The sequence below is a fragment of the Microcaecilia unicolor genome, chromosome 9 (assembly GCF_901765095.1).
Source record: "Microcaecilia unicolor chromosome 9, aMicUni1.1, whole genome shotgun sequence".
NCBI lineage: Eukaryota > Metazoa > Chordata > Amphibia > Gymnophiona > Siphonopidae > Microcaecilia > Microcaecilia unicolor.
Window position 1 is genome coordinate 145,718,250 of NC_044039.1, and position 15,030 is coordinate 145,733,279.

The 15,030-nt window shown below is 39.9% G+C and overlaps 1 long non-coding RNA gene across 2 annotated transcripts; it reads right to left on the reverse strand.

The window, feature by feature from the left end:
* Positions 1-154: 154 nt before the first annotated feature.
* Positions 155-12,787, reverse strand: LOC115477714. 2 transcript variants are annotated; one of them, XR_003943367.1, is made up of 4 exons: positions 12,113-12,787; positions 2,649-6,345; positions 876-2,614; positions 155-837 (listed from the first exon to the last, which is right to left on the reverse strand). It is a non-coding gene; the product is annotated as an uncharacterized LOC115477714 (long non-coding RNA). The 2 variants fall into 2 exon arrangements; XR_003943366.1 differs by having other exon boundaries at positions 155-2,614.
* Positions 12,788-15,030: the final 2,243 nt, after the last annotated feature.

The following is a 15,030-nucleotide window of genomic DNA, read 5'->3' on the forward strand; positions in this document are numbered from 1 at the left end:
ATTCTCCACAACCTCTAGCAGAAAGCCAGTATTTCATTAGATTAGTCCCGTCTATCCCCTTTCACCTTCATTCTATGCTCCCTCATTCCTGAGCTTCCTTTCAATTTAAAAGACGAGCTTCCTTTCAATTTAAAAGATGCCTGCCCTCTGTGCATTTATGCCAAGAAGGTAATTAAATGTCTCTATCATATCTCCCCCAACCACCTTTCTTCCAAAGTATACATAATGAGATTTTTAAGACTGTCGCCATAGACTTTATGGCAAAGACCACTGACTATTTTAGTGGTTGCCTTCAGGACCAACTCCTTTTTGGAGGTTCAGTCTCTAGACTTTTACACGGTGCTCTAAATGAGGTCTCACCAGAGGCTTATTCAAAGACACTCATCACCACCTTTTTTCTGTTGGCCATTCTTCTCCGTATGCATTCAAGCATCCTTCTGGCTTTAGCTGTTGTACCTGTTTGACCACCTTAAGATCAAATAGTGTTAAAGGATTAAAGGGGTGCCTATGGTGGTTCTTCCTGCAGGCTCTGACTTAGTCTTAGTTTAACCTGAATATCTTGCTTTCATAAGCTATATATGCTATGAATATCTTAATTTTATTGCTCTCCCTCAAAAATCTAACCAACATTATTTGAGGTGAAGTGAGCCTTAAAGAAATAAGGATCAGATGAGCATCCAAAAGTACTACTACTACTATTTAAAGTAGTATGCTTTAAAGAAGAATTGATTGTGCTTTCTAGGTGTTTTTATGCATTTTCAAAGCTAGACAAGTCAAAATCTTGCTTAAAAGAGGACTATTATAAACTGTAACCTACAGAGAAATCTAATGAAAAATCTGGATTTCAGTTCCAACATTCAGATGCTAATTTACACTCTGTACTCAATCAACTTCCTGAACTCAGAACTGCAAGCAAAATATGTTGCATATACGCTACACTGCTCACCAGGTACAAACCATCTGATGGAAGGTTTTATTCCAATCATTTACTGGAAATTCTTTGTTTCACAGACAACTCTGTTATCTACAATTTCACACTATTGTAGTATTGTCTCAGAGATCTAACTACTTGGTTGTGAGAACACAAAGCTCAAAGCTACAGTATCAGCTAGATTCTTGACTTGGCTCATCTTTTTTGCCTTATTCCTGTTTGCTTCTTTTATTCAAATGTAGTTCTAATGCATCCACGCTTTTGGAATGCAATTGTTGTCATAATTGCTTGTAGCCGTAACACTACCCTTTAAAAGCCTTCTTTCTGGAATATCCTTTTTCAATATGCACAGACTGATTTATGCTCTTAGTGGGTTTCCAATTTACTTCAGTTCAAAATGATGAAAGAATATACAGAAACAGCTTTCAAACAAGCAAGCACCACTCAGAATGATGAAAGAATATGCAGGAAGAGCTTTCAGGCAAGCATCCAGACTTCCTCACAGCAAAAGATATATCAGAATGCAAAAGAGATTCTAATGATTTTGTCAGTTTTATCCATTAACTTGATCACTGGAAACAAAATATTGCCAGTATTGCTGTTTTATAATTATATTCAATGTCTTTAAAGCAGTATTTAATAAAAACATTGACATAATAAAATTAGCTCTTAAGTAATATAATGGAAACAAAATCACTGAAATCCCTCTTTATCATTTTAATTTACACTGTTCCGAGGCAGATAGTGGAGTTTATCATTCCTCATGTTCTTGTGTAGCCACCACAACCATTCTGTACTTAATTGTGAATGTTTATCAAATGTGTGTAAACGGACAGTTGTCAAAAAGTTAAAGCTTTGACAATTGGCACCAGTGTTCACATATTTCCAACATATGCTAATTCAACCCACTACTTTGTAAGAATACATGGAATGAACAAGAGAATACCTAGTTGAAAAGAAATGATGGGAAAGCCTAAGAGTGCACATTTTACGTTTTTGTGATTAAATCAGACTGCCACTGTGCCAGTCCTTATCTGAATACCAAGCATCATATTGATACATATACAAGCATGTGGATATTAACAAAAAAAGTGAAGTTATAAAGCATAAGAGAAAACAAATTAAAAGATTTAGTTTAAAAAGAAAGGTAAACTAAGAAAAACAACTACACCAAAACACAGAAAATCCTGACCACTTTGCTTACTTTTACATAGTATATCAAGTGCCAAATAAACATAAACAAACTGAGTTAGACGCCTCTGCTTTAAAGAATTTGAAGGGAATTTCCACAAAATAAAGTACTCCATCCCAGCAGCAGCTTTTAAGAAAGGAAACACAAGTATGGTCAATCATTTTTCCTTGAGCCAGCAATTTCTTCCCACTCTTTTGGGCTTTCTGGTGAATCAGTACTAACCTCTATTGAGCTAAAGCACCATGAAGCGTCATTCACACAACTACCCAGGAGACTTCTATTTTATAGCCCCTGACCAAGCCCAGTCACTGCAGTGACAGTTCTCAACCAAAGATCACAGGCCTCTCTAAAACACAGTATGTGCATATACTGAATCTAACCAGCATGTCTCACTGTAGAGCAATGACACACACTTTCTCCCCTTCAAGGGCTGTGAACAGAGCCATCACAGCATCATCCACCACCTTGAGAAAGCCAGTCTGAAAGTCAAACTGGGGGCCTCCATGCAGCGTAGTGTCAAGTCACTCAGCTCAAACATTGTCATTCTAAAGGAAACAGCTCACTGCTTCTCCTAAGTATCACCAACAATACTGTCATCCTCAAAGGGAACAAAGATCAACAAACCAGTACTGTTTTAATCTGAACATAGAGGGTTTTGGTGCACTACCCGGTTGTTGACTAACGTTACAATACTGCTTATATGCTTCAAAATAAGTGCTAAATCCAGTTTAAACATGAAGAATAATGTGCTTAAGTTTTCTTTGCATAAAAATGTATTTATCCTCTCTTTAATCAGCTGGACTCCAAGCAGCCTGAGCGATCCACAGCTGATCTGCAGGAAGGATACTGCATCTTTCAAAGACACTATTTTTTTTGTTTTTTTTACACCTGTGCGTTATTCATATTTATTAATAATCACTCTGAAATTGTAAAAGTATTACTAGCATCTCATGCACTGATCCTACCATGGCACTACAGTTTTCTACAAAGCACTAATGCATATGGAACTATACACATCTCAAAATGGAAGACATTGGTGATTTTGTTGTTCTCAGACAACTTGTAACATCATTATGTCCACAAGTATTAAAATATACATATATGTATATCTATCTATCTATCTATATATATATATATATGGATAATATTGCACATGCCCTCTGTTAGTTTTTCTGTAATGCTGCAAGGGAAAGATTTTGGAGCAACAGGAAGCTCCAGAAGTGGTGTGGTGATTCAAACCAAAGGGCTCCGGTACAAATGACCAGCTTAGCACAGACTGTGTATATGCTGTAAAAGGAAGTCATTGTAAGCTGAGCATGCATTCACAAATTTGAATATAAATCTCAATCAGCCATGTGGCAAAATGTCTGAAATAAAGGAGCTACAAGCTAAACAAATGCCCCTGTTCACTATTTCTTATTTATCAACAGGTAGATGAACTACCAGGGCTGGAATGAATCCTCCTCCAATGGCACATCAATTTACAGGATGGAGGCTGGGGCATTATTTAGCTACAGTCTCTTTACTTTTGGCGTATAAACACCTTACTCAAATTTTCCAGCACAGTACAGAAAGTCACAGTTGGAAAAAATATATATTTACCATAAAGAATGCCTTCAGTTTTCACACTTTGGCATCACTGTACTAAACATTTTCCCCTCAAAATTCCTTTTACATAATCCCAAGATAGGAATATCCCTCAAGGTAAGATGGTGCTGCCTTGTAAACTGGTGCTAGCAGATTCAAGTTTGGCCCACCATCTCTCTCACAGGATTCTTCCAAGTACCAGGGTGTTGAGTAACTGTGGTTCTGATCTATCTCAGTATTCATTCTACTGCTGGTTTATCCTAACAATATCTCTACAGCAGTAAGAGGGAGAAAAAAATCAGGACATTATGGTAAATGTTTTATCATCAGACAGTATAGCTTCATTTCTCTGCAAAGAAAGTCACTGTTGCCCAGAGCACAAACATCACTTCTTAGAATTATCATCACTGCTCCTACCAAGACTCCAAAGTGAAGTCTGTGTAGTCCAAACTGTATGAAGAGTCCAACTCCTATACCCAGTCTGCTTTTGCTCCAAAATTCTTTACCTCCAACCAGCTCCATTAGTGACTTTTTGTTTCTGAACTAAAATTAGACTTTCTAAATCACATCTTACCTCTCATTCCCCCATCTCCCTCTCCTAGCTACCCTTCCATACACACACATACTGCATCTGTTCTACAAAATGTTACAAGTCTACCTGCTTATGAAATTTTGCAAAAATATTAATTGCAAGTTTCATTAATAGCAGCTTCTGAGCAATTTTTAAACAGAAAGAAACAGGTTTCATAATTATATGCAATCCCCAAATTCTCTCTTAAAAAGGCCAAACGTAATATTTAATGAGGCTTCTCTCCCCATCAACTAAAAAGCCTTACTCAAAGCTTTATGGAACAGAGAATGGAGTAACTTGCAGGATGCAGACAGACTATTCTTGTTCAGCTGCATCACTGAAGACCACAGGTGTTAGCAATGAAAAGAACCAAACCAAGAATACAAAGTGTTAAAGTTGAAAAAGGTATCCTGTTATCTACAAGGCTGTATTTCCTTACTTCTTGACGCTATATAGTGATCAAGACGGGCATACAGTCTTCATTGAATTCTCCCATTTTTGCTTACATCTCCTTCTTGGAAAGAAAGCACAGAAACTATATAAAATGTATCTTACTCTGCTCCTGCTGTTAGGGTTTGCCCTGACTAAACATTTGTACCAATTTTCTGTCATCTTTTGATCAGAAATGTCTGAAAAGGCTAAGAACAGAATCTTTATACTGGGCTGTACATTTCTCTAATTCCAGTGGAAGAAGACTGTGACGTATTAAAATAATAGACAGAGATGCCACTAACAAGGCAAACTCCATTTGTTTTTGTTATTATTCTTTCTTCTGCTTAAAGCACTAGTCCCGTTGGTGCTTCAAAGACAGACACCAAGCTGCTGAATAGCTAAAACAAGCAATGACAAAACATATACAGCGTTGGCAGTGTGTATGGCAGTCACAAATTATTAGAAATATTAGATAAGAACTGAAAAGGTATAAGGGAAGCATCATAACCTCCTTCACATCCAAGATTGCTTCTTTCTTTCTTTACCATTTTTGCCTCAAGATGGCAGATTAGGTGATAGCAAGGGAAATGAATAAAATTTACTCTTCCTGGAATGTGGCTGGAGCAGAAGAGTACAGTCGAGCACACCAAAGATTTACTTTCTTAAGAAAGATAAAACAAAGTTCACCATTTTGAAAGTATCTGAAGTTTGCTCTTTTACATTCTGTCAGGAAAGTAAAAAATTCTTCTTGGAAAGATTACACACATGCAGGGCATCCCAGAACTTTAATATGAAAAGTAAAAAAATGTAATCATCCCAGACATTTCTATTTGTTTGTGCACAGAAACTATGTGTTTGGCCACAGATTTTTCCACCTCTAGGATTTTGCTCAAGGGTCCCCCAAATTACTTTTTATTATTCCAAGTTTGAAGATAAAAAGCAGATTTGGGTTTCTACTTGGAAAGACCTGCAGAATCACATTGTAATTTAAAACACAGAATTTGCTTTCTCTTCACCAAGCTCAGTATTAAATTAACCACTGCCATTCCCTCTTTTAAACATAGAAAGAATAGTGATCATATCAATACCTTCCCCATAAAACTTCTTTCAAGAAACATGGCAGAGTAATTTTATATCTGCTTGAATTGCTTTTTTTCTTTATTTCTTCTAAGGACTTGTACTCCAGTTCTCTCCATGATATGGGCTTGTATGCTTCTTTCTTGAATTTGAAAATATGTCAGTTTGAAAAATTCTACAAAAAAAAAATTCTTTCAAGAATGTCTTTAGATAAATGTATTTGAATTCTGAACATACATGCTTCTGTGAGAGAAGAAGTTGTAGTTGTTTCTGTTTTACTGTAAACAGCATGACACTGGAGAATTGTTTCCATAGCAAGAGTGATTTAGAGACACACAATATCCTCTCAGTATGTTAAGAGCTGGTGTGAATATGAAAACATGAAGAAAGCAAGGTGTTCAGTAAAGATTTTCCTGCTACAATCCAAGCCAACAGAGGTTTATTCTTTATGCTCTTCCGTCTCCTGTTCTCCTTAAAGCAGAGCGACATCTCTATGATGCCTGGTGAATCTTTCATTCAAAAACATGGGTCTTCTCCCCTGGAGCACACACAGGACTGCAGAAAACAGAAAACATAGGAAAATTAATTTAATTTATGAAATCTAAGCTGCCTAATCAAAATAATTAATGTCTGCAGCAAAACATTCCAAATTCTAGAAAATTATGACATATACCAGATGATGTTTAAGTTCTTAATGAGTCTCTAAAACTTAAATTCATGCTATACAGAATGCTACAAATTCCCATTGTGATTAGCTTATATGAGAACATAATGCTATGGGATACCCTTACGGTGAAATCAAAGTTTACCTGCACCAAAAGTATATTGTGGAGTGGAGGAGTGGCCTAGTGGTTAGGGTGGTGGACTTTGGTCCTGGGGAACTAAGGAACTGAGTTTGATTCCCACTTCAGGCACAGGCAGCTCCTTGTGACTCTAGGCAAGTCACTTAACCCTCCATTGCCCCATATAAGCCGCATTGAGCCTGCCATGAGTGGGAAAGCGCGGGGTACAAATGTAACAAAACATTTTTTATATAGATCAGTCAATATTACTATACTTGAAGATAATAATGATGAAAATAAGTATCTAGCACTGATTAAACTCCATCTTTACATATGAAAATACTTCCAATGAACTCCATGCAATAGAAGAAATGATTAGCACTGGAGATAGTTACCACTCTATTCACTCAAATTCTGAAATACGGTAAGCTCAGGAGCAACAAAAGGAAATATTTATTTACAGAAAGAGTGCATAATATATGTAACAGCTTCCCAACGGAGATAATGATGACAAAGTATATAAATTCAAGAAAGCATGTTCTATGTACAGAGGATCCTTGACTCCACAGAAGCACGCAAAAAGTAGCAATCAAATGTAGTAACAGGAAGAGGAAACAAGCAGTCCAGATGTCTCAATGGTTTTTATCTGTCATAATGTTCTGTTTGTGTGTTTTTCATAGCAGCCAGCATCTACTAATTAGCATTGGAAGCAGCACAGAAATGCCCACTCCTCTAACCATTTATCTCCAGAACCTTTACACTGTTCCATTGCCAAATGTTACTTTTGCCTTGTCAGGGGACAGCAATATAGATGCACAGCAGTTGGCCCACTTTTTTTTTTTTTCCAATCTCAGCAGGTTCATTAGCTATCCATCTTTTTCTATATTATTATGGGGACATCAATAATCAGAAAAACCTTTTAGATGCTGGTGGGAGCATGCACATCTTGATCACCACTACAGAGAGTCTGCTACCTCAGTTTAAAAACAATTACATAAAATGTGAGATGAAAATAAATAAATTAAATCTATCAGCTGACAAGTTAATTTAAAGTTTGTATGCATACAGACAACTTTCATGTTGATCCTGAAATACCTTAGGAGTAGAGTGTTGTTGCCTGCCTCTGGCAGGACTTACCTAGATATTGGGGCATAGATTTGAGAACTGTTGACCTTTTGCCAATTTGAGGTAATGCCATGTTTCAACCTGGCAAGGAGGATCTTCTGAGCAGGGCCGGTCTTAGGCAGGGGTGAGAAGAGCGGTCGCACAGGGCCCCGCGCCTCCAGGGGCCCCGTGGTGCTCCCTCCTGCTCCCCACCACTGCCTCGATCTGACTCCTTGCCTCCCCTCCCCAGAGCAGCAGGGTGCCCTCCCGGCACATACCCGAGGCTGCCCTGGTGGTGTAATGGAGTCTTCAAGGCAGGAAAGATCCCCAGTCTTTCCTGCCCACTGCTGGCACTGATGCCTTGTTACCGCATCACTCTTTAAAAATGGCTGCCGAGACTGTTGGCTCAAGTAGCCATGTGAATATTCAATTACTGTTTCATTATTGCTACCAAGTATTACATATTAAGCAGATTTGTTTTAATTAATTTATCTAGTCCTTACATGCACATGCTTTTTAAACCCAAATGTTTCCTATGATAGCATTGTGCATATTTGAATTAGTTTTTCTGTACAATTAGTTTTTCTGTTTGATTTGTCTTTATTTGAAATTAAAAAAAAAATGTTTAAAATGCATCTTGTCAACAAGGGGTGGGGTTAGGTGGGGCCCCACCTAACCGGTCTGCACAGGGCCCCGCAATTGCAAAGACCGGCCCTGCTTCCGAGAATGACAGAGGCAAGGCATTTCTCGCTTAGAGCATGTATTGAGGGAGGTTGACAAAATGTTAGGTTTAGCAGCTTTAGGGGGAGAACAGTTCGCTCAGGGTATATTTTTGTTTACCAACAATTGCAACATTACATATCTACCTTAAATGTAGCTGCTTTGAATTCTAGGCATGGCCACAGAATTTGGACTTTCCTAGTGAACATCCGAGGCGACAGTCTTTCTGTGTCCAAACTCCATAGAGTCTCACTAGAAATTTTGCCCACCGAAGAACATGGAAGTTATGATGGCCTGATGTAGCTTGGACCTTGGTAGGTCACCTAACTCTGTTTATGCTATTAAACTGATCCAGGAAATACTGGGTCTGGTCAATGCAGTTACGTGAATATCAATTCCAGGTGCTCCACTGAGCTTATTTTACACAAGCACAAATCTTTAAAATGGGGAGGGGGGAGAGGAGGGATTGATACCCAACTCTATTGGAAATGTAATCAAAATATTTATTCTTTTTCACACTTTTTGGGAACATTCAGTAGTAAGGACTTTTTGAAGACCAATAATTTATTACTTGGAACAATTATTGGAATCATCAATTTTATTTTCAGCAAAAGGATTTCTACTAGACAGGTTTGAGATGTTTGCAGTGGACAAGCACAGACCCTCCAATATATTGGAGCTAGAATAATAGGTTTGCACTATTTAATGTTAATGGAACAAAATGGACCTCACCTTTCCTTTAAAGCATAAAAAGCAGTTCTTGTTAACATGGGAGCCGTACATATATTCCCTCTCGCCTAGAGCTTGGTGCTCAACTCCGTTTGACCATGATAGAAGAGGGGAACACAGCCTGGGTTAGCTTCTCAGCACTTAACATTTTTTGTTGTTGTTGTTGTTATTAGGTACTTTTAGTTTAGTTCAGTTTCAAGTTTGTCACACAGATATGTGGCACGTACTTGGCCTTTTGCTAGTGAGGACTTCTCAAACTGGTCTCCCCATAGATTGGGGGCATACCTGTTAGGCAGCATGCATGTTATTAGCTGGTTATTCAATCATTTCTTTGCAAACTTTTCCATGGGGATAACCACTGCTCTATGTTTTGGTAATCAGCTTTTATTGGGGTAGAGTCTTAGGCTATGGATACTGATTGATTTTATCATTGGGATTTTACCCAAAAGAGTTATAAATTTAGATGTATTTCTGTATTGTGGCGTGGTACTGTTAAATCTTTTTATTTAAATAATACAAAATATTCAACAATAACATTTGTATGCGTTACTGAATTTAATCATCTTCATCTGCTCATATTTTTGCTTCAAGAAGGAGTATAAAAAAATGTATTTCCTTTGAAAGATACTAAAGAAACAGATTAATAGTTAAGGAACAGCCAGAATACTGACAGCAGCACAAGGGAGGCCAACTCACAGAATGCATCAGTTTCAGCTCACAGAGCTGCACACACTCAAGTATCAGTGTCCATGCCTACAAGAACACCACCACCCAAACATACATTTATGTTTTCTATATTCCAAGTACATAATTTATGAAGCATTAAACTGGTCAGACCAACTGTCAAATGTGCTCAGAATCTTATCACCAATAGTAACCAGTTACAGTCACTTGGAAGTACCCAACAGATTCTAATAGGAAACGTCATTCCATTTTGCTCACTCTCAAAAGTGTAGATACCTAAGTCTATCCGTCCAATAACTGTTAATGTGCCTGTTCTCCAAAAACTTCTCCAAACTTTTTTTAATCTTTAGCCTTAACCACATTTCTCTGGCAACACCATTCATAGTATGCATATTTATATAGTTGTTCTGTGCGGGGTGATATATAATTTAACAGTTGAGATCAAGCAGTTTTAGTATGAGTCATGTTTTATTATTTAATTTTCTTTATTCTGGATCCATGAGCAGTTATGATATTGTTTTTGTTTTTTTTTTTGGGGGGGGGTGTTCTTTTTGCTATGTTCTTGTTATCTTATGCTGCCATTTTGTTTGTGTAATGCTTTAAGGGGCCTTTTTACTAAGCAGCATAAACGCGTCAATTTTGAACTACTGCCCAGCTACTGCATGGCCTGGGCAGAAATTTCATTTTTTATGCGCACTTGCTATGCACGCCGGAAACTTTTCCGGCACACAGTGCTAATCGGACAGTAACTGGCATCGTACGTGCGCTGACAATTACCGCCCAGTTAACGTGTGAGACCTTACTGCTAAGTCAATAGGTGGTGGTTAAGGTCTCAGGCCCAAAATGGATGCGCGCCAATTTTCATTTTGCCACACATCCATTTTCAGCCAAAAAAAGGCCTTTTTGCAGGTGCGCTGAAAAATGGACCTGCGTGCGTTCAATGCACACGTCTACACCAGCACAGGCCATTTTTTGGCACACCTTAGTAAAAGGACCCCTAAAACTTTGAAAATGTAAAATAAAGTGAACTAAAACAAAAATCTCAGTGGAGGAGGACTCTAGGGGGTCTGAAAGAGATTTGTAAATGGGAAGGACTCAGTATCCTTCTATCAACCTTGCTTTTACTGGAAAAAAAACCAAGTGCTTTCTTCAAATTGTTTTAAATGTGCTATTAGTAGAGCATTCCCTAGTACAGGAATCTGTAACCTTTCAAAACAGAAGAACCATTGCATGAGGTTTCTATTTGTCCAAAACATTTTGGGGTCCTTTTACTAAGGTGCGTTCAAAAATGTCCTCAGGTAGTGTAGGCGTGGGTTTTGGGCACGCAGAAATCCATTTTTCAGCGCACCTGCAAAAAATGCCTTTTTAAAATTTTTGCGGATAATGGACATGCAGCAAAATAAAAATTGCTGCACATCCATTTTGGGTCTGAGACACCCTATGTGGTAATCGCCTATGCGCATTGTCGGACTTGCCGCCCGATTTTCACCGCGCGCCAGAAAATACAATATATTTTCTGGAACACGTAAAAAATTAGATTACTGCACGGGCCACACAGTAGCTGGGTGGTAACTCCAAATTGGAACACATTGGGCGCCTACGTGGCTTAGTTAAAGGGCCCCTTTGAGACCCGCAACCCTGAGGTAAATTGAAACATTCATGTATTTACAATCCTCCCACAATCAACTGTCACTCTTAATGCCTATTTGAAAGGATAAATTACCCTTATTAATTTACTGTAGGTGACTGATAATTTTGTAAGCTTGTATTATATCACTTTTCAAACCTCTTCTTCAAACTGAAGAGCTCTTATCCTCTTCATGTCATGCCTTTATTATTTTTGTAGACCTGCTGTGCACTTTTGCTAGTTCTGGTATATATCTTTTTTGAGAAGGGCCTACCAGAATTGCGCTGATCGATAAGCCATGTGTTAACAGGTCCAAATATGTTATTAAAAATATTTTCCTGATGAACGTAAATGCTACTTAGTTTTAAGAACTAAGAAAAACTTGAAGCAGCAAAAGAAACAAGTACAAAGTGACAGTTTAAAATAAGAACGGTCTGTAAGATCCTCATTTTCTTGAATGCCATTGGTAGTTTTATTTTCACAAGGGGGCGGTCTGTCTCAGACTAAACCTTTATGATCACGGTCCTATTTCCAAGCTTAGGGAACAACAACAAAAAAAACAACAAACAAAAACATCCCGAAGACACACACATATACCCCTGTCATGACTCCAGCAGGGGAAGCTGAAATGTGGGCGCTTCCTGTACATATATGTGAGAAGCACGCACGTACGTACTTGTGCTGTGGCACTGCATCGGGACCTGCGGCTGTTTCCGAACTTTGCGGTAGCCCGTACGCATGAGCCTCCTCTCCAGCCCTTTCCACGGAGCCGCTTCGATACCTCTTCAGACCCCAGGACGCCATGACTGTCGGTCGCCCCCAGCCCGTCATACCTCAGAGCGCGCGCGGGGGGCTTCTCTCTGAAGCGCTCGGTCCTGTGGGCACTGCGGCTCCGCTCGCGCTTCTCTCTCCTCCACCGCCTCTAGCTCCTGGAACGCCAAGATGGCGGCAGCCACTTTCACCCACTGGAGCAGGAACCTGGGGAGCCATGTCCGGGGGGAAGAGGCGCCATTGGCCAGGCCAAAACAATCAAGCTGGTGCGAGACCGACAGTCCACGAACAAGAAGAACCGCCGACCGAAGCTTCAACACATTGGAAGGAATCCGGCTGCAGCTGCCAGCCGCACGCTCCCATTCCTTGCGCTAAACCCGATTTGTGGTAGCCCTTGAATCGATCGACACACTCGGACATGCGATTCATACAGCCTCAGTCATACTGTCGGAGATTGCCGATCGCTTGCGATGACGCGTGGAATGTATCTGGTAGCTTTAATGTTTGAAAAAGTAATATTTTGTAAGTTCTTTGGGAGGAAGACTGTGATTGGCCAGCGCACGCCGACTCCTTTTTTTGACTGCTGCGGCTCTTTCGTCTTGCACTGTCACGCGCTGCCGTGTTCAGTCCTTCTCTAACGGGTCCTGCCCCCTATGACACGCCATTTTCTCTCTCCCCCCCCCCCGGGGGGGGGGCTGTAGAGAATGACAGAATAGGTCAGCGTGGGATTCCTTGCATGACGAAAGAAGCAGCGGCAGTCAAAACAGAAGAGCGCACCCTGCGTGCATAGCTTCTTATAGTTTTGCTTGTTGTTCACCTTGGAAAGGGGAGTCGACTGCAGGCCGGACTCCGGAGGCAACGGGCAGGAGGAATTGTGAAAGCTGCTTTACGAATACCAGTTTGTGTGAGAGAGAATAGAGTGAGGGATAACCGGGACTACCTCAATGGTTCTGCTCCTTTATTACTGACGGTTTCATTTCCAGGTCAAGTAACAAGAGAGAGAGCCCAAACGTACACAAATCCAAACATCAAAACAATGAACAAAAGGGCCGCCAAGGTTGGAACAATGGTACAATCTTTAATGAAAATGACCCAGTGGCATACCAAGGGTGGGGCAGAGGGAGCATGGAAACCAACGACGCTGACCGGCATGCACCCGGGGGGGGGGGGGGGTTCTTTCGCCGGGGTAGGAGGGGTGTCCCTTCGCCGGGGGGGGAGTCGCGCTGCATGGGGGGGCAGGGCGTATCGGCGATCCGCCCCGGGTGTCGGCGCCCCTCGGAACGCCACTGAAATGACCTGACACCGGCCGTGTTTCTGCACAACCTGTGCCTGCTTCAGGGGTCTGACAAAACACAAATATACAAAATCATAATATCCTAAGGGCCCTTTTACTAAGCTGCAAAGGCGCATCCTATGCATGTCAATTTTGAAGTTCCGCCCGGCTACCGCATGACCCGGGCGGTAATTTCATTCTTTATGCACGTCCACTAAGCACGCCAGAAATTTGCCAGTGCGTGGCACTAACCGGGCAGTAATCAGCATTGTACACGTGTATACCATTACTGCCCGGTTAATGTGTGAGACTTTACTGCTAGGTCAATGGGTGGCGGTAAGGTCTCAGGCCCAAAATGGATGCACACTTTTTATTTTGCCACGCGTCCATTTTGCCCCCCCCCCCCCCCCAATACCTTTTTTGCAGGTGCACTGAAAAATGGACCTGAGCGCGTCCAATACACACGTGTATGCCAGCACAGGCCATTTTTCGGCACACCTTGGACTCCTTAGAGATTTAGTAACAATATATATATATATATATATATATATATATATACAAACAAGATAGGACAGCATAAACATATCCATATTAATGATGAATGAATAAAAAAATGTAACAGTATATTATGCTTAAAAATAAGTGTACATGCATATAATAATGAAATTCTAAGTAAAATAAAATTAATTCTTTGTTTCTTAGTAAAAGGGGGAATTGTCCATGCATATAAGAACAAACATAGCATATAAAGATGTAAAATAACCTTATTGGTGTACATAACTTAATCATGCAGAACAGTGAGAGTCCATACATCCACTGACTGTGAAATAAGTGATATATGATACACATATGTGGTCAACATGATCAAGAACCAAACATCCTGGAGTATTGAATTTTGCATGTCTTACCAAAAGCCAATGTCCTTAAGAAAGAATGGATATTTCAAAACGTCCTTTCTAGACTGAAAAATACTTAGATAAAACAAGGTTTTGTCTTCCCGTTCTCCGTTCTGTATAAGAATACCGCCCCTTCAAATGGATCATCAGAAGGATCATAATGGTTTTGTGCCTGCATATGTAACATATTACTGCTTTCTTATTAAAACATTTTTGAACGTTATTGAACTAATGATATACAGTGGTGGAAATAAGTATTTGATCCCTTGCTGATTTTGTAAGTTTGCCCACTGACAAAGACATGAGCAGCCCATAATTGAAGGGTAGGTTATTGGTAACAGTGAGAGATAGCACATCACAAATTAAATCCGGAAAATCACATTGTGGAAAGTATATGAATTTATTTGCATTCTGCAGAGGGAAATAAGTATTTAATCCCTCTGGCAAACAAGACCTAATACTTGGTGGCAAAACCCTTGTTGGCAAGCACAGCGGTCAGACGTCTTCTGTAGTTGATGATGAGGTTTGCACACATGTCAGGAGGAATTTTGGTCCACTCCTCTTTGCAGATCATCTCTAAATCATTAAGAGTTCTGGGCTGTCGCTTGGCAACTCGCAGCTTCAGCTCCCTCCATAAGTTTTCAATGGGATTAA